Source organism: Suncus etruscus, chromosome 3, assembly GCF_024139225.1.
Source record: "Suncus etruscus isolate mSunEtr1 chromosome 3, mSunEtr1.pri.cur, whole genome shotgun sequence".
Lineage (NCBI taxonomy): Eukaryota > Metazoa > Chordata > Mammalia > Eulipotyphla > Soricidae > Suncus > Suncus etruscus.
Genome location: NC_064850.1, coordinates 9,763,572 through 9,784,703, shown reverse-complemented (window position 1 = coordinate 9,784,703; position 21,132 = coordinate 9,763,572). Strand labels below are relative to the sequence as shown.

Here is a 21,132-nt window from a genome sequence, read left to right as displayed (position 1 = left end):
TGAAGGACTAGATATAAGTTCCCAGCATGCCGTGTATGTTGGATTCATGATTCTCTTTCCTCTGTCAGGCCAAGCTGATCTTTGTTTTCTGTTATTTTTTTCAAGCTGATCTTTTTGTTTGTTTGTTTGTTTGTTTGTTTTTTGTTTTGGGGTCACACCGGGCAGTGCTCAGGGGTTACTCCTGGCTCTACACTCAGAAATCACTCCTTGCATGCCTTTCTGCATGTAAGGCAAATGTCTTACCATCATGCTATCTCTCCGGCCCCTCAAGTTGATCTTTGTTCCTTCTCATACTGCTTTCATATTGCTTCTCTGACATTGTTGTTCCTGACCATATCGAACACCTTACTCAGTGCCATGATCCTGCTCCATCCAGTCACACTGCAAAATCTAGATTTCTTTTTGACACCTACCATAGCCCCATAAATTTCCTCACACACTCTATTTAAAAGCAACTAATCGTCCCACTAGTTTAGAAATGCATCACTAAAAAAATGAGCAAAATTTTATCTAACAGGCTCGTCTCATCCCTTTCTTCAAGTGAAGAAATCTAGTTTCTCTTGGTGAGGAACTAGATCCACTGAAATCAACTTTCCAGCTCCTAAAAGCATAAGGCTAAGAACACATACTTAAGACACTTGGCAAAGGATTTTTCCAAGAAGAGGCTCATTGCACCTTCTGAAAGTGAGCCAGAAGCTACTGGCATGCTAAGAGATTCAAAAGCCTTTATCCCCATGCACTCATGATGTGGCTTAGGCAAAAGTGAAACCTCTTTGATGCTAAGTTGCTCACCTATGAAGTCACAGTATTCAAGGCAACTTCCTAGAACGGGTGATAGTAATTTACAGGAAATAATCCATGCAAAGTTCACTACAGGGCTTGGGTGTATGAGTCAGTAAGGGTGGGTCATGATTTCATTTCTCTTCCACACTCTTATACTTAGGAGGAACACAGGAGTACAGAAACAGCAGCATTTATATGCAGAAGTCTTAGCATAATGTTTTAAAATAAAGAATGTGGTGGTGTGGTAGAGGTTCCTTTCTTAAAATAAAACCTCGAAGTATTTATTGTGTAGAATTTGGAAACTATAAAAATGTATAAAGAAAAAAGAATAAAAGTCACCCGTAATTGTACGAATATAATCCCTGATTCTTTTTTTTAGCAATTTTCATTCCAGCTGAATTTATTTTCTTTCCTCTGCTTTTGGACTTACAGTTGAATAGGTATTTATATACCAAGAATGGTCATGATGATTTATCACTGCTATGATCTTTTCCCCATGTCATTGGTCTTCTAAAACATGATTTTTAACTTAAACCATATATTAAGTTCAGTTGCCCATACATCTTTAAAATCACGTACTATATAAGATTATATAGGAAGGTAAGAAATATAACCTTTCCCCCCTCTCTCACATTTCATCACAAATCTATTCAAATTCTGCCCATGTTTTTTTTTACATTAGAGCCACTGTCTTCCCCAGAGCCCTTTGTTGAGTCATCTCATGGGTTTCGAGAACACATTTGCCTTCTTTTCCATCTAAATTGTTTGAGTTATAGCTCTTTTTGAATCTACTTGCTGTCACTGCAAATTTTTTCCTAAACCACAATGGAACTGTTTGGCTCCTTTCAAAATGGTTTGATTTTTATTCTTAAACAATGTGTAAAGTAAGTAATAGAAGGTAGATTTTTCGTGAACCATGTGATCACTACAAGTTAACCATTTACAAAATGTTAGCATTACATCTTGAACGAGTCTTACTTGAACATGATGCAATATTCAAACAGAAAAGTAAATTTTCAATTGCTCATCACATTCCTCTTTACCATATTTTCCGGCGTATAAGACGACTTTTGAAACAAAAAAAAGAGTCAACCGAAAATCGGGGGTCGTCTTATATGCCGAGTATATCCCAAAAAATGTTTCAAAATGCCACTAAATGAAAATTGTCTGAATATTGCCGCAAAACGAATTTTCCAACTCGATCCTGCACCAATCACTGCCAAGCTTCTCGGACTGCATCTCTAACTCAGCCAATCCAAGCAGGCTTTTTATGCATGCAAATTAGACAATGTTCTGGAGCCGAATCTACACTGTCAAAAGCCTGCTCAGATTGGCCAGAGTCAGAGAGGAAGTCTATTACAGTAGAACCTTTGAACCTTCGCTTGTTGGGATTGACTCACTGTGGGACATACAGTTGCAGCACAAGAACGTTCTGTCTGATACAGCGAATAGAAGCCTAAGCCTATGTTTTAACTGCAAAATTAGGGGGTCATCTTATACGCCGGCAAATACTGTAAGTTATAGCCCATCTGTCTTTTTTTTTTTAAGGGATTTAGTGGGGGGGGAGTTCTATTTTTCATGGAATTTGTTTTGGAATTAGTTTAGAGAAGAACTGAAGAGAGGGGGAAAAATAAAGTTCTACTTTAAGATAACCTTGTTTGTTGTGTGTGATTGATTTCTTTGTTGTTATGAGTGGACCACACCTAGTGGCACCGAGGGCTACTCCCAGCACAGTCCTGGGGTGATTGAAGATTAATCCTGAGCTCATGACAGAAAAAAAGCACTCTTCAGCAGTTTGTGTTCTCACTGACTCCTAAACTCTATATTTTGGTTTTGTTTGTTTGTTTGGGTTTGAGGGCTATACCTAATGGTGCTCAAGGCTTACTCCTAGCAGGGCTTGAAGAACCATTTGGGTGCAAAGGATTAAACTCTTACAACCATTGTGCCTTGTATACAAGGCAAATGCCCTACCAAGAAATGGTCAGGGGTCCCTGAACCACTCCCAGTACTGTTAATGACAGGCTTTCATGCATACAACACTCCAAACCACATCTGTCATCAGAATGTCCTCTTCCGGGGCCAGGACGGTGGTGCTAGAGGTAAGGTGTCTACTTGCAAGCGCTAGCGTAGGATGGACTGTGGTTCAATCCCCCAGCGTCCCATATGGTCCCCCCAAGCCAGGGGCGATTTCTGAGCGCATAGCCATGAGTAACCCCTTAGCGTCAAACGGGTGTGGCCCAAAAACCAAAAAGAGAAAAAAGAAAAAAAAAAGAATGTCCTCTTCCTCCCACCATTTTATCAGTATTTTCTTTTAGTTATCCCTTCCTCTCCCATTTATTCTGTAGACTTTTTCTTAGGTTCTGTTGTCTTCAACCATTTCTTATTCCCATATTATGTTTCTTTATTCCATATCTTTGCCAGTCCCATACTATATAAACCATGGTATAAATCTTCTAGGGAATTAGCAGTTAAAGAACAAGTCAGGACTTGAAAAGGAAAGAGAATTTGAATATGAATACCAAGCAGAGGTCCCTGTCACCTTGATCTGACAGGATGGTCATCCAACATTGAAATAGTGCAACAAAAGGATGCATCCTTGATGGGAAACTCTGAGGGACTTTGACAGTTGATATTTGAGTGTCTGTTGCTTACTGCCTCTGTTGACTCGGTTTTGTGGAAGTTATTAAAAACCTAGTATGAATGTGAGACTTCTTTGTTAATTGTGAATGGTCAGAAAGAAGTTAGAGCCAAGAAGACATTGAGGTATTTGGGTTCTGCCTATTAGTAGACAAGTATTTATTCAATAACATGTTCTTAAATATATGGTTGGTGCATATTGGGGCTTTGGGGGGGCCCAATTAGTATTATTTTTCAATTTTTATGGTGTAAATAATCTCAAAGTATACAACTTTAAGGACATTATGTGTCCTTGAGTGCAGAGTCATAAAGAAGAGATATACACTATACAGATGTTTATCACTCAGATACAGAGGGGAATAACTTCATGAGTATAAACACTCATGTAATATAGTAAAATAATTATTGTTTGATGAGATTTATTAACTTTGGTTTTGATGTAATTTTCAACTGATGACTTACAAAAGTCTTGAAAAAGCAAGCAACTTGTCTGAACTGGTCAGAGCCAAAACACATTCTGCTTTTCATCCTACCCTGCTTTGTACAGTGAGTCCCTACTACACTACAATGACAGCAGAGCAACCTTGAGCAGAGATAAATCTGAGAGAGAGAGAGAGAGAGAGAGAGAGAGAGAGAGAGAGAGAGAGAGTCCAATAAATAAATGAGAGTCATTATAGAAAAGATTTGGATTAGGAAAGTCTTCCATCTGCCTGGAAAGTCAGAAAAGCAGGCCAAGGCCTAAGAATCAGAGAAGCAATAATGTGATGCCCTAGCCATAGGAGTAAAAACTGGGGTGAAGTGCAGAAGACAATGTTGTAAGGTGTTGGAAGCTATAAGACTTAGAGAGCAAAATGGAGTCTCTGATGCCTGAGAAACCTAAGGCCTGTGTATCTGACAGACTGTACTGTGGCATTTCCCCCATGGGCCTAAAGGAAAGAACAGCCACATAGTTCAGTTAGCAAAAGTCACAAGATGCTCCAATAAATCTCCAGAGTTGATAAAATAAGATCACATCCTGCTAAGCTACCATTGTGAAATGTCTGTACGATATAAGGGTATGCTGTAAAACTGGAAAGTCCATCCTGCACAACCCCCCTACTTTTCTATAGACGCCATGGAAAAGTACTGACTATTACTTCCGTATTTTGATCATCTATAAAAACTAGCCCCCTTTCAATAAACCTTAGCTCTTGATCAGCCAGCTTGACTTGAGCTCATTTCTTTCTCAGCCTCTTTCCTCCTTTTTAGGTCGGATCCCGCTCGTGACCCACGAATTACTTCGTGATCCTCAGTCCACCTTGCGGGCAGGGTCCTAGGGGGTCGCAGTAAGGTCCTGAGTTCAGTCATTCCAGAATCAGGATCTCTGAAGCCTCAGGACTTGAAAAGATGAATATCCACCTCAAGAAGAGAGAGAATCCATTCCTCCTCCAACTTTCCCATTTCAGGCATCCCACAGATTAAATGATGCCTTTTCATATTGGTGGCGGCAGATCTTCTCCATTCAACTCCAAATCAAATGCAATCATCTTGTGAACACCGTTACAGGGACATCCCTTCACACAGTTCAGTTTACATGTAAAAGTAACTATCAAATAATCGGAAAGATAGTAGAACAGATAAAGCACATGTTGTGTCTCTAGCTGACCCAGTTTACATCCCTGGCACCACATATGATTCTCCAGGTACTGTCAGGTATAAGCCCTCAGCACCTGGTTTGACCCTCCCACCAAAAAATTTAAAGGACGACCCTACAGTTGTGTAAAGAAAGACATAACAATAACATAATGAACATTTGTGAACAACCAAGTTTGAAAAGATAAAGCACAAATTTTTCAGAGGATTCCTATCTGTCCTCATCACATCCCCATTCCTCTCCTCTTCAGAGCTAAAACCACTCTCCTGAACTTGAGAATTGTCATCTTCTCATTTGTCTTCTAACTTTAGCATATATTATACTATATACACAAGTACATGGACATAGGTACATATAAAAGTATTTAAATTTTCTCAGAGTTCTATTTAATTGAAGAATGGACAGATAGTATACTGAGGAAAGCACTTACCTTGCACATGACATACAAGGTTCTATCTCTGGTACCACATATTATGCCAAATTAAGGATTAAGCTCTGAACAGAGCCAGGTGTGTTTCCCCTCAAAATAAAGGCAAATATTATGCTGCTCAAATAAAAATCTCTTTTTTACGGTTTATTTTTTGTTTGTTTTTTGTTTTGTTTTGTTTTGTTTTGTGAGCCATGCCTGCCAGTTCTGAGAGGTTTAGCAAAGGGCAACCACATGCAAGGAAAGCACCTTAACTCTTGTACTATCTCCTTGTCTTTTCTTCATTTTTAAGAAAATCTGAAGAATTACCCTAACTCACCCAAAACAGATGTGGAATGAAATTCACCTCTTTATTCCTCGCCTCAGAACCATGTAGAGGGAAAGATAAGCACGTAATCAGTCCTTCCAAGATCAGAACAAATGCCAAGGAGTGAAGAGGAGCCTTTTTTAAAAAAAATTTCCAGATGAAAAGACTTCTGAAAAGAATCCTGACATTCCCTGTGAATGTCACCAGCAGCCGACTGTGGTTGTCATTGAAGATTCAGTCTTCTTACTTTTCATGGTCATCTTTATAAATGCCACTCTGAAGACATCTTATTCATTGAATTCTTTCCTAAAAGTCATTTCCATCCAAGTGGTCAGAGTGTACATGGCATTTCTATTTTATCCCTATTTATTTTAAATTACAAATATTGGCGAACATAGAGGCAGGAAGATGTTATTTACAAAGAATGTTGGTATCTAAAAATCACAAGATAGAGATTTGTGATTCTTTAACGAGCTTGATTCTGAAAGTTTTTATCGAGCACGGCCAGACTCATAAACTGGGGAAAGACTTCAGATTTATAACTTGGTCCTAAATGGGCAATAGCAGATATAAAATCTTGAAATTTAATATCAGCTTTGAAATGTTAAATTGAGAGTTGGAACCGTTTTTGCTTTTTGAACTGGCACATTGTAGAATGTGAGGACAGTATTGATTTCTGACAGAAGAGACTGTCTTGCAGATGGATTTTGGCCTTTTCATTTCCATTTCACTCTAAAGACACATAGTAAGCAAAGTCCTGTTTCATTTCCATTTAGTGTGTATGACTTAATTGAAGAAGAAATAAAACAGTTTTACAGAAAGTCCTCTTTCTGACAACCTTTAAGGGTCACCCAAAAGACTTGGGAGACCAGGACTAAGGAAATCTACTAAATTGGTCTGGAAAGAAAGCACAGGGCCTAAGGCACTTGTCTTTTATGTGACTTACCCCACCACTATTCTGGCCATAGAGTCAGAGAGAGTCCCTGATCATAGTCAGGTCTGGCACCATCTCACAAAAGAGGAAGGAAGGAAGGAAGGAAGGAAGGAAGGAAGGAAGGAAGGAAGGAAGGAAGGAAGGAAGGAAGGAAGGAAGGAAGGAAGGAAGGAAGGAAGGAAGGAAGGAAGGAAGGAAGGAAGGAAGGAAGGAAGGAAGGAAGGAAGGAAGGAAGGAAGGAAGGAAGAAGGAAGGAAGGAAGGAAGGAATGGAGAGAAAGAAAGAGAAAGAAATAAAGAAGGAAGGAAGAAAAAGAAATAGAGAGAGAAAGAAGAAAGGAAGGAAGAGAAAGAAGAGAAAGAAAGAAAGAAGAAAGAAAGAAAGAAGAAAGAAAGAAAGAAAGAAGAAAGAAAGAAAGAAAGAAAAAGAAAGAAAGAAAGAAAGAAAGAAGAAAGAAAGAAAGAAAAAAGAAAGAAAGAAAGAAAGAAGAAAAAAGAAAGAAAGAAAGAAAGAAAGAAGAAGAAAGAAAGGAGAAAGGAAGGAAGGAAAGGGAAGGAAGGAAGGAAGAAAGGAAGAAAGGAAGGAAGGAAGGAAGGAAGGAAGGAAGGAAGGAAGGAAGGAAGGAAGGAAGGAAGGAAATAAGAAGGAAGGAAGGTCAATACCTGGCAGCGCTTAGGAGTTACTCTTGACTCTGCACTCAGAAATGCTCCTGGGATTGGCGTACATCACAAAGAATAAGAACAAGCAGTGCTGGCAGGATGTGGAGAGAAAGAAACTCTCATTCACTGCTGGTGGGAATGCCAAATAGTCCAACCTTTATGGAAAGCGATATGGAGATTCCTCCAAAAACTGGAAATTGAGCTCCCATATGATCCAGCTATACCACTCCTGGGGATATACCCTAGGAACACAAAAATACAATTCAAAAATCCCTTCCTCACATCTATATTCATTGCAGCACTATTTACAATAGCCAGACTCTGGAAACAAGCAAGATGCCATTCAACATATGAATGGCTAAAGAAACTGTGGTACATAGACACAATGGAGTATTATGCAGCCATCAGGAGAGATGAAGTCATGAAATTTTCCTATACATGGATGAACATGGAATCTATTATGCTGAGTGAAATAAGCCAGAGACACACACACACACACACACACACACACACACACACACACACACACAGTCTCACTCATCTATGGGTTTAAAAAAAATAAAAGATATTTTTCAATAATTTTTAGACAGAAAAGAGAGTTGCGTTGGAAGTTCCAGCTCACGATATGAAGCTCACCACAAAAAGTGATGAGTGCAGTTAGAGAAATAACTACTTTAAGAACTATCATAACAAAGTAAATGAATGAGGGAAATAGAAAGCCTGTCTAGAGTATAGGAGGGGGTGGAATAGGGAGGAGGGAGATTTGGGACATCAGTGGTGGGAATGTTGCACTGGTGAAGGGGGGTGTTCTTTACATCACTGAAGCCCAACCACAATCATGTTTGTAATCAAGGTGTTTAAAGAAAGATATTAATAATAATAGTAATAATAATAATAATAATAATAATAATAATAATAAAAAGAAATCACTCCTGGCAGGCTTGGGGGACCATATGGGATGCCAGGATTTGAACCACCTGGATTGACTGCATACAAGGCAGATGCCCTACCACTGTGCTATCTCTCCAGCCCCACATATTTTCTTTTAATAAACTTTTTTTGATAATTAAATTACTGTTAAGCTGTAACAAGAAATATTAAATGAGTTATCCACACCTGCCAAAGGACATTTAGAGGGGAGGATGGAAACTAGGGTCAATGATGGAGAAAAATGTTTTATTCATGATAAGATTGGTATTGAAACATCAAATGCCAGAAGTAACTGTCTTTTGAACAGCTTTGTAAACCATGGTGTTTAAATAAAAGAAAAGAAAAAACACGGATCCAACTTCTGCCTCCTTTTTAGGCTTCTCTTCACCTACTGCCTTCTTTAAAATGCTTGTTATTCCAGAGAATAAACTAGGAAATCTCCACATATCAAGGTCATTTATTTTACCACATCTGCAAAGTCCTCCTTTCATATAAGATAACATTTCACAGGCTCCAGAGATTAGGGCATGAACAACTGTTGGGGTAAGGCATTATTCACAGCCTTATACCCTCCATTACTACCTAAAATTCTGTCATTGGAGAGACATCCCTGTGGATCTTAAATCTCCTATATGTAACAGTCATCTTTAAAAACACAAACACTCCCGGTAAAGGCAAGTAAAGAAAATGTTGTTTTGTTTTGTTTTTGAACCACATCCAGTGGTTCTCCAGGCTTACTCTTGTCCTGAACTTAAGGATTATTCCTGATGGGCTTGGGGAATCATATGTGGTGTTAATGATCAAGCCCAGACCAACTGCATGCAAGGCAAGAAAGTACCCTATCTGCATTACTAAATCTCTGGTCCCACAAGAGAGTTTAAAAGAGTCCTGGATGCTCTTGAATTCTTTTGCCCTCTTAACTATTTTACTCAGTAAAGTTGAATTATCTTGGTTAGGGAGGCCCCTGTGAGATATCTACCCTCTCCCAACGCTAAACACCATGACAAAAGAAGAAAAATTAGAGTATGAAATTACATGAATAAATTCATCACTTAACTGATAAGAACAGAAATACCTAGAGTCACTTTAGGGAGAACATTGCTACTGGAACAGGCAGAATCTGTGCAATCAGACTGAAGGAAGTCTAGAATGTTTCAAAAAGAAACTGGTAGGCTGATCAGGAGGCAAAGGAAAGAAGAGGCACAATATTTGCAGAACCATGTGGAGCTCTTTCTCTCAACCTTCCCCACCTCTTTGTTCCTGCCCTTAGGCATTCAGAGTATCTAACCCTCTACTGACACTCAATATATCTAATCAATCCTCAGACTTCCAGATATTCTTGGCCTATAGCCAGCACATACAGGCTCAGAAAAGAAGAAAGGCTAGGGGGCTGGGCGGTGGCGCTGGAGGTAAGGTGCCTGCCTTGCCTGTACTAGCCTAGGACGGACCGCGGTTCAATCCCCCGGCGTCCCATATGGTCCCCCAAGAAGCCAGGAGCAACTTCTGAGCGCATAGCCAGGAGTAACCCCTGAGCGTCACAGGGTGTGGCCCAAAAACAAAAACAAACAAAAACAAAAACAAAAACAAAAAAAAAAAAAGGAAGGCTAGAGTATTTCTTACCCAGTTACCTGCCTACTGGACTGTTTTGTGTTGGCTGTATTCTCTACCAAAAGCCATGGCTCCTTAGGCATGGTCTTCCTTTTTCCATTCACCTCTTTCCATCCAGAGAGCCACATATTCTCTGCCCCTGTGCTGGAAATTACTCCCACCATCACTAGAATAGGTCTAGATGGGATGGGGATGGGGGCGCACTTCATCATTCCTTGCTGGTTATAAAATATGTTCTAAAAGAATCCCTTCAACTCTCTGCACTCATTACCTTCTTTTGGGTATGGGGTCTATTTCCTCCTCAAACCTATCTCCTTACTCAGAAGAAGAAAATATGCCTGATTTGCTGGGGAGTAGGTCTAGTTTTGGGGGAAAGCATTACTTCTAGGTGGAAGTGATGGCCTAAGACCTTAACTTTTAATGCTGTCTAACTTCTTGTCTTTCCCACCCAACTTTCTCTGCTCTCATCCCACATGTTTCAAACAGTCAAACATATTTGACTTCCTATGTATCTTGCCTCCCCGTGAGAGAGAAGTCACTGGCCAGGCTGAAGTCAGCTTAGCGTATACCTCATATACAATAATAATTTGGCATTTTGATTTGCACTTCTCTCTTTGAACTTTGTTACTATAAATCATCAGCACCAAAGTCGATCAGATTTGGGGCTGAGGAGATGGAGAGCTAAACTCATAAGAGTGGGAACAGAGGACCTTTAGTGATATTAGGACAGAAGGTAGGGCATTTGACTAGTATGCCGCCAATCCAAGTTAAATTCCCAGCATCCCACATGGTTTCCCCAAGCCCACCAGGAGTAATTTCTGAGCATAGAGCCAAGAGTAACTGTCAGGTATAGCAAAAAAAAAAAAAAATGAAAGAAAGAAAGAAAGAAAGAAAGAAAGAAAGAAAGAAAGAAAGAAAGAAAGAAAGAAAGAAAGAAAGAAAGAAAGAAAGAAAGAAAGAAAGAAAGAAAGAAAGAAAGAAAGAAAGAAAGAAAGAAAGAATGAAAGAAATAAAGAAAGAAAGAAAGAAAGAAAGAAAGAAGGAAGGAAGGAAGGAAGGAAGGAAAGAAGGAAGGAAGGAAGGAAGGAAAGAAAGAAGGAAGGAAGGAAGGAAGAAAGAAAGAAAGAAAGAAAGAAAGAAAGAAAGAAAGAAAGAAAGAAAGAAAGAAAGAAAGAAAGAAAGAAAGAAAGAAAGAAAGAAAGAAAGAAAGAAAGAAAGAGAAAGAGAGAGAGAAAGAAAGAAAGAAAGAAAGAAAGAAAGAAGAAAGAAAGAAAGAAAGAAAGAAAGAAAGAAAGAAAGAAAGAAAGAAAGAAAGAAAGAAAGAAAGAAAGAAAGAAAGAAAGAAAGAAAGAAAGAAAGAAAGAAAGAAAGAAAGAAAGAAAGAAAGAAAGAAAGAAAGAAAGAAAGAAAGAAAGAATTAGAGCAGATAGTCAGCAGGACCATCATGAATGTCCCAAAGCAATGCTAACTTGCAAGGTTGCCCTGTGGCCAGAACTTACAATGTCTAACCTGGCACATCCTTTTTTGTTAGACTTCCACTACCTTTAATATCCTCCCCTGAAATGACATGGCTGATCTTCCCTGGGCTGTTATAAGCTAACTTCTTGCAGGAATTGTGGCAGCTGGCTCAGAGCAGGAACCCGTAGAAATGGGTCATGGATCAATGCATGAGTAGGAAGCAGGAAGAAGTGGGGAGTATTGGAAGCCACAGGAGAGTGGCAATAAAGGGGAAATATGGGACCTGCTCTGTACTCTCTGCAGCAGTCCCCTAGAGCTCTCAATCCCCGATGAGGGTCAAGATGCTAGAATTGCTCTGCCACTCATTATGTGTAAATCTGTTCACCAGAGAGTTATTTCTTCAACTGAAAAGTGAGTGGAGTCTGGCCATATGTTGATTATATATTCATTTACATCCGCATTGAGTATTTTTATTATGATTTACATTTTCCCTTTTCTTTGTTGTGATGTGTGGTGATGGGCCAGTGACTGCCCACATTTGGTTGTAGTGTCATCAGAGATCACAATTGGTTGTGGTGCATCAGAGATGGCACCACTTCACAGTGGTTCTGGGAACCAATGGAGTGCTCTTGGGATCACAGTTGACAGGTGGGGAGGTGCTGGTCATGGAACTATCACTCAAGCAGCCCCTAACTGGGACTCTAACCTTTGGGTTTCAAGTATAGATTTTCAAGTGAATTTAAATGTAGAACCCACTTCTACTAGTTACTACATGACGATGAGCAAGTTATTTAATCATGGAGCCTTAAGTTCTTCACCTTTAGAACAAAGAACATGCTGTCCACCCAGTTTAACTATAAGGACAATATACAATAATGTATATGTATTCCAGACACAGTTACTCTTTTTTTTGGGGGGGGGGGTGTCAAACTCGGTGGTGCATCCTGGCTCTGCACTCAGACATCGCTCTTGGCAGGCACAGGGGACCATATGAGATGCCAGGATTCAAACCACCATCCATCCTTGATCGGCTGCATGCAAGGCAAATGTCCTATTGCTGTGCTATACTCAGTAACAGTTGAAGACTACAGCTCTAAAACCAAATGTATTTTATAGTTTTATTTTATATTTTAGTTTTCTGATCCTATTATCACTTCAATAACAAGGGATCCAATTGGTTACCCATCACAACTCTCTAAAAATTATTAGAGCCTTTTCTGCCTAAGACTTCTACCCTCCTCCGTCCGCCAACTGCTCCAACATCTCAATTCTAAGCATCTCACAAAACATTTTCCATATACTTCTAGATTTAGCAAATAAAATAAAACAAACAAAAGAAAAGGATGTCCTGTTAAATTTGAATCAGCAGATATGCAACAAATCATTTTTAGTATAATGATTTCCTTTGCAATATTTGGTACACACTGAAATACTACAGACATTATTCTAAAAGAGTATTTGTTGTGCATCTGAAATCCAAATAAAACTGGTATTCTTATTTTATCTGAGAGCTCTACTTAACACCCAACCCACAATTCTTTTTCTACTTTTTCTTCTTCCCTATCTCATATTTGTTATATAGGCTGACCTAGCAAAGAAAATTCATCTCACTTCAGTTTTTAACCTTCATTTACACTTTTTTCAGTACCAACATTCTTCCCAGTAGAAGAGAATTTTGAAGGGCTCAGCAAGAACAGCCTTTCTCAGGCCAGAGAAATATCTCAATATGCCGAGCACATTCTTTATATTCAAAAGGCCTGGGTTCAACCTCTGAGTGAGTCCAGAACACAGAATGAGGAGTAGCTCCAAGAATGCCAGGTGTGACCTGAACACACAAAATCCAACAACAGCAGCAACAGAAAGAACTTCTCTATTACCCTCCTGTTTCTTCATTTCACCCTTTCTCCATTCTCCTGATTCAATGTCCAGTAGCAGGACAACCTTGGAGGGCAGAATAGAGGAAGAAGAGACTTAACAAAGACTAAATTTTTATTATGATTAAAACAGAAGATATAGTTCTCACCTGTTAGCACAGGTCCAAAGTGAAGTGAACACAGTGTCTGCATTCACTATTGTTCCTTTACACTGTTATTATTGGTAGATAGCCTTTCCTAGCCTCTCAGTCCAATCAAGGCCTTATTCTGTTTTACTTTTTGTTTAAACACTGTAATTACAAAACATTCATGATTGAGTTTTAGATTTACAATGTACAACACCCTTGACACATAAACATTTCCCACCACCAATGTCCTCGGTTTCCCTCCCCCCTCTGGAGATGGCATTTAACTCCTCTCTCTCTCTCTCTCTCTCTCTCTCTCTCTCTCTCTCTCTCTCTCTCTCTCTCTCTCTCTCTCTCTCTCCATCCCCAGTACCACATGGTCTTCCAAACAGCTCCAGGAGTAACCCCAAGCACTGATCTGGAAGTAGACCCCAAGTACCAAAGGATATGGCCCCCACACCAAAACAATAGTTTTGTTTGTTTGTTTGTTTGTTTACTTTTTATATTTTTTATTTAAACACCTTGATTACATACATGATTGTGTTTGGGTTTCAGTCATGTAAAGAACACCACCCATCACCAGTGCAACGTTCCCATCACCAATGTCCCAAATCTCCCTCCTCCCTACCCAACCCCCGCCTGTACTCTAGACAGGCTTTCCATTTCCCTCATACATTCTCATTATTAGGACAGTTCAAAATGTAGTTATTTCTCTAACTAAACTCATCACTCTTTGTGGTGAGCTTCCTGAGGTGAGCTGGAACTTCCAGCTATTTTCTCTTTTGTGTCTGAAAATTATTATTGCAAGAATGTCTTTCATTTTTCTTAAAAACCCATAGATGAGTGAGACCATTCTGCGTTTTTCTCTCTCTCTCTGACTTATTTCACTCAGCATAATAGATTCCATGTACATCCATGTATAGAAAAATTTCATGACTTCATCTCTCCTGACAGCTGCATAATATTCCATTGTGTATATGTACCACCGTTTCTTTAGCCATTCGTCTGTTGAAGGGCATCTTGGTTGTTTCCAGAGTCTTTCTATGGTAAATAGTGCTGCAATGAATATAGGTGTAAGGAAGGGGTTTTTGTATTATATTTTTGTGTTCCTAGGGTATATTCCTAGGAGTGGTATAGCTGGATCATATGGGAGCTCGATTTCCAGTTTTTGGAGGAATCTCCATATTGCTTTCCATAAAGGTTGAACTAGATGGCATTCCCACCAACAGTAGATATGAGTTCCTTTCTCTCCACATCCCCACCAACACTGTTTGTTCTCATTCTTTCAAAACAATAGTTTTTCAAAAGAGCTTGAAGAAGAGACTAGACAGACAGTACAGAGGTTCAGATGGTTGTCTTGCACTCAACTGACCCAAGTTGACTCATCCCATGGCCAGGGATGAGTTTTAAGCACAGAACCTGGATTCATCTCTGATTCAAAAATAAGCATGGCTCCAAAAATGAGAGAGAGAGAGAGAGAGAGAGAGAGAGAGAGAGAGAGACTGAGACAGAGAGATAGAGAGAGGATAGAGAGACAGAGAGATAGAGAGATAGAGGATAGAGAGACAGAGAGATAGAGAGACAGAGAGAGGTGATAGAGGAGAGAGAGACAGAGAGAGAAAGAGAGAGGTGGGCGGTAAAGAGTGAACTTGAAAGAGATCTATTCACTGTCTTGCTTCCCTGGAAATTCAGTGTGGGTCCCCAAGTTTTGAATCCTCATCAAGCCACAGTTCACCCTTTCCACTATCAGAAATGAGCTCAGCTCCATTGTCTGGACTCAGTAACCTCCACATCACCCAGCTTACAAGGTCTCCCAAGCTCTTCCCTTGGCTCTTCAGGAAATTAGCAATTTCCAAGCACTGGAGCCCCTTTCAGGAGGATTTGGTTCCTTTTAAGAACGCTGCAGCCCCTCAGGATTTGCAGCAGGCAGTGCCATTCCTCCATTCCTTCTCAAGGGAATTCAATTCCCATTACAAAAACAAAGTCCATTGAACTAGAAGAGAGCTGGTCCTGAGAGCTAGCAAGAGCCTGCCCTCCCTCCCAAAGGGGTGCTGAAGCCATTAGAGCTTTTCACAGCCGAGTGCCCACCTGTTCTTCATTTTCCACTTCACTCCATGCACTAAACAGTGTCTTGGAGCAAAGGACCCACAGAACAAACCAAGAAAATTGAATATTTCCTGCTCAATTCTCTTTGCAGCAGACCCTCCAGGCTGACTTGATGGGGGAAATACAACTTTATTTATTCCCCCCACACCACATTAAAAAAAAAAAGTATATTAGTAAGAAAGAGAACCCAATTTGGGACAGATCGAACCGAGGGCTTAAAAAACAAATGATAGCACCACATTCATTTCCCCCTTATAGGCACCCAGGGCTTTCTCTACCCAGTTCTTCCTGCTTCACTACTTTCCAAAAAGCATCACAATAAGAAGCAGATAAAAAAAATAAAGATTTAAAAATAAATGTTTAAGAATAACTGGCACAGAACACTTGCTAATTTCAGTTCACTTCAACGTGCTTTTATTTTCAAGGATCACTTGGGGATACAACAAGGAGAAAGGCAGTGCCTACCCTCTGACCCCACAGTTTTGTGAAAGACACCAACACAGAAGAAAAGGGATAAACTGGGACCCTACAGGTGAGCCAGGACAGGAGTTCTGAACAAGGAATGAAAGTTGGGTTTCGGGGCCGGCATGGTGGCACTAGAGGTAAGGTGCCTGCCTTGCCTGCGCTAGCCTAGGAAGGACTGCGGTTTGATCCCCCGGCGTCCCATATGGTTCCCCCAAGCCAGGAGTAACCCCTGAGCGTCACTGGGTGTGGCCCAAAAACAAGAAAGAGAAAGAAAGAAAGAAAGAAAGAAAGAAAGAAAGAAAGAAAGAAAGAAAGAAAGAAAAAGAAAGAAAGAAAGAAAGAAAGAAAGAAAGAAAGAAAGAAAGAAAGAAAGAAAGAAAGAAAGAAAGAAAGAAAGAAAGAAAGAAAGAAAGAAAAGAAGGAAAGAAGGAAGGAAGGAAGGAAGGAAGGAAGGAAGGAAGGAAGGAAGGAAGGAAGGAAGGAAGGAAGGAAGGAAGGACGGAAATAAAGAAAGAAAGGAAAGAAAGGAAAGAAAGAAAGAAAGAAAGAAAGAAAGAAAGAAAGAAAGAAAGAAAGAAAGAAAGAAAGAAAGAAAAGAAAGAAAGAAAGAAAGAAAGAAAGAAAAAAGAAAGAAAGAAAGAAAGAAAGAAAGAAAGAAAGAAAGAAAGAAAGAAAGAAAGAAAAAGAAAAAGTTGGGTTTCAAGCATCCAAAAGAGAAGCAATTTGTGCGTGAGATTTGTTATTGCTGTGGTGTTTTTATTTTTGCTGTTATGTATTTTTTATTTTCTTGTGTTTTTTTTTGGTTGTGTTCTGGGGTCACACCAGGAAGGGTTACTCCCATGATTGGGGGTCACTCCAGGAGCTATGATGCTAGGGATGGAAACCAGTCTCCACATGCACTCTCTCTCCTGTCTCCTCGCCTGTTTTATTCCCTCCGAACCTTGAGCATCAAGTTCAGTTCTCAGGCTATTTAGGCCTCACTTGGACTGCCCAATCTCCAAACACCCAACATCTTCCCCACATCTAACAGGAAACAGACTGTTTTGTCTTGTTTTGTTGATGGTGGTTTTCTATAGGTCTTTATGTCCATACATATAGAGATACAGCAAGTAAGACAATGATAGTTACAGTATTATATATAATTTATTTTAATGTTATTTAACAATATGATAGGTATTATATTTAATAATAAAAATTTTGTTTTGGTGTTTGGGCTATGTCTTGTGCTGCTCAGGGGTTGCTCCTGTTGGTACTGGGGGTAGAACACAGGTCCTTTGAACTATTTTCTTGGGCCCAGATATAAAATTATTTTTAACTGTTTACTCTGAAGATGCCTTTTTTTTTAATTGATGGTTTTTGGATCACACCCGGCAGTGCTCAGGGATTACTCCTGGCTCTAGGCTCAGAAATCACCCCTGGCAGGCACAGGGGACCATATGGGATGCCGGGATTTGAACCACCATCCTTCTGCATGAAAGGCAAACACCTTACCTCCATGCTATCTCTCTGGCCCCTGAAGACGCCTTGCTAACATGCTCAATAAACTCTGGGAAAACAGCTCCAGAAAAAGTCATGAGCAGAACGCTTCAATATCCTGTTTGTGGAGCTTATAGATTATGATTAAGTACAGAATGGGGATTGTACTTACTTAATTTTTCCCTTCTCCCTTTTATGTTGCCGGTTTTGCAATGATTGGGTTGCACATGCTTGGCTAAGTTGCACCCGGGGTCTCACACACTTTAGTTGTAGAACTTGTCTACATGATCACAGGCAGTCACATTCTGATTGCAGTGCTTATTAGGAAGCACCTTGGGCCTCCTGGCCTTAGTGCTTGCTGCTTATCTTCCTTGGAGTGCTAGACAATAGAAGGTACACACTTTCACCGTGGTATTTGCACACACCTGCTTGTGCAACAAAAAGTAAGCATGCCATTGTGATTCTCCTGGTCCTATGTTAGATTACACCTTATTTTATCTAAAACAAAGATCATCCCTGGTTCCTTTGTATATTTGTTTATAACTTGGATTTACTTCAAAACAGAAATTATCTTACTTGTAAACCTGGGTGGGACTGGCTCAGGATAGCCTGAGCTATCTGTCCTTACACAGTCCTTACTACCCCACCCAGGGGTGATCTCTATACTCAATAAAAATGGCAGTTCTGTCAGGCAGCTTGCTCTCCATATGAGGTAAAAGACTGCCAGGCTATATGTGTTTCACCCACAGCCTTTTTTGGATTATTTCATGTGCAACCCTGATTCAGACTAGTTCACCTGGAGTTGGAGGTATGGTGCATAGGGTGATTTTACAGTCCTAGACAAAAAATCAGTGTACCTGGGTGACACCAGGTTTTGAAGTTATGGCCTCATGCTTGCAAAACAGTTGCTTTTTTTTTTTTCCTGGAGCCCACCACCTTTAAGGTAGGTGCTTTGAATCATCCTCTAAGGACTTTCAATATACAACATTTAGAGTTGAAGTCAGCTAGGTGATCTTACTATAGGGAACCCACAGAATAATTCAATTCTCTGGGACTCAATTTGTTGGCACATAAAATGGGATCAATAAATACTAACCTCACAGATTTATAATGAGATTTCCATGAAAAGTGCCTAAGTTCTTGACATGCATGAACATCTGCTGCTGATATCAATAGTTGTTTAGATCACCACGCATTTGGGCACCTAATGATAATAATGACAACCTCACCATGTTCTCTTGTTTTCAAATCATTTCACATGGGTCTGCTTCATTTCACCAATATTACAAGTCCCTTGGGGACTCTCCAGCTGTGAGTAGCGAGTGAGCTTTCAACAAATGGCTGTGACGTTTAGGTTGTAGGTGAATGTAGGTTTTTTTTCTGCAAAGCCAAGGCTTCCATTTTAGACAAGAGTAAAAGGAGACAGAGGGATTTCCACAGTAGAAATGCCAGGTTCACATGTGTGTTCTGTGAAAGAAAGATAAAGTGAAGCCTCTTGTGTGACAGATATCCTGCAGAGCAGAGAACATAGGCACAGAGAAACACATGCAGCCAATGGGCTATTTGAAAGGGTGAAAGTAAAAAAAAAAGAGAGAGAGAGAGTGGAAAGGAAGCCATAGTGCCTGGGGAGAGGCAGGGACTGCCCTTCTTGTGGAATGATTGCAGGGGAAGCAAAGGGAAAACAACTGCTGAATGGAAACCACCTGCTAGAGGTGGGGCAGCAAATAAGAAGTCAATAATGTCTAATTCAGCCAACGGCAACTTTTCTCTTCAGAGAGGAAAGTGATCACTGGAGAGAAACTATGCACTTTGGAGAAACTGGGAAATGCTTAACTTTTATGGGGGGGGGGGGGGGTAATTTCCAATTTGGTGCTCAGAGATTGCTCTTAGCTATGTGGTGCCAAGTATCAAACCCAGTCCTCCTGCTTGCTAAGCATGTATCCCAACGTACTGAGCTGTCTCTCTAATCCTGGAACATGTTCTCTTTCCCTTGAGATCCCTGTGGTGCCTGACATCAGAGGTGGTTAACAAGTATTTGGCAAAGGTTACCTGATTTCTGGGAATCAGAAACTTGTAAGGTCACATTCTAGTGAAGTTTGCGAGGCCAGAGTCTCTCAGCCTTTTCCGGATTGTGGTTCTCTTGGAATATCCTGGGGAAAATTATAAGAGGCTTGGCATGAAGGTTAACTGGGCACCTTAGAAGGTGGAATCTTAAGCCTGAGGCAGGGTTCATGCCATCTTCAATGACAAGCTGAACCCCATTCATTCTAGCTGACCATAACCAGGTGCTTTCCTTGACCCAAGTTCTCCTCCAATCTGGACATCAGGTCTGCTTTGCCTCCTATTCTAAACCACACATGCTCCAAAGCTGGAGAATCCTTACTAGACAGGCCACCATTCCTCAGCCATCCATGGCTTTCATTATCAACATTGTCACCATCACACTACTATTTGGATGATTACCACTTCTGGGGAGACCCAAGCAGTGACACATCAAGAACTGTGCTGCCCCTCAAACCCCATATTTGGAGCAGACCCCCTACCAGTCTCCAACTATTAGTTACAGGCAGAGAAAAGACAAGTGGTGCCAGCCTGGAGTGAGTCATAAAGACTCAGACATGAATGTCTGAAGGGAGATGTGGGAAGTTTCTTCCTGCTGCAGGAGCAAACAAACCAGAGAAAGGCCCTCCCCTTAGTGGAGCTCCTGTGGGGCAGTTGTTAAACAACTCACAGTTGTTTAAACTGTGAGTCCCTGTCAATCCTCTCTTTGATATCTGTTCATTGTTTTAAATTATGTGCCCTGTGTCTTGTGCCTTGACAGGAGGTGGCAGTTTGTAGAACAAAAGATAATGAGCTTGCCCAGAAACACACTAGAAAACCTTCCTAGGATGTTGGGTGTGCTATCCCCCACTCTCTCATGATCTCTCTATTCTTGATCTCCATACAGCACAACACAAGACTTCTGAATATTAGCAAGTGGCAGGAAAGAGAGAGGGGCAGGAGCTGCAGGGGTCCTATTGAAAGTGAATTTTTTGGCTACTCCCAGTGAGTCTCAGGGATTACTCCTGGCTCTGTGCTTAGAAATTGCACTGGTGAAGGGGGATATTCTTTATGTGTCTGAAACCCAACTACAATCATGTCTGTAATCAAGGTATTTAAATAAAGATATTTAAAAAAAAAAAAGGAGAAAAAAAAAAAAAGAAATTGCTCCTGGCAGGTTTGAGGGATCATGTGGGATGTCAAGAATCGAACCACCAGCCATCCTGGATCAGCCTCATGCAAGGCAAATGCCTTACCACTGCGCTATCACTTTGGCCCCTGAAAGTAAACTTTGAGCAGCCCAGCCAGGCCAAGTGCTGGAGACTTCCCTGGTGGGACTTTCCCTTGTGCAGTGTGAGATAGCACATCTCCATGATCAGTAGGGGAGATGTAGGAACCAAAAAACAAACAAACAAACAAAAACATTTCACAGCTCTAAGGGGAAGTCCTACAGTTTAGTCAGGAATGGCGACAAGTCGATGCCGTGGGGGTTGATTTTGACCCAGTGACTAAAGGGTTTGTTTGTTTGGGTGGGATTTGAATTTTAGTCAGTCCCTGTCCTATTCCGAGTTTTATTTAAATCATCTTGGATGTTGGCGATGATGAGGATAATAATCCTTATGTGATCTGATTGTTGTAAATAGCAGAAGATGAGTCAGGCCCAGATTCCT

General features: G+C 40.4%; 1 pseudogene; it reads left to right on the top strand.

Annotated features, from left to right (window-relative positions):
* LOC126003942 (60S ribosomal protein L7-like) overlaps positions 1-21,132 on the top strand; it is a 129,034-nt pseudogene that overhangs the window by 34,389 nt on the left and 73,513 nt on the right.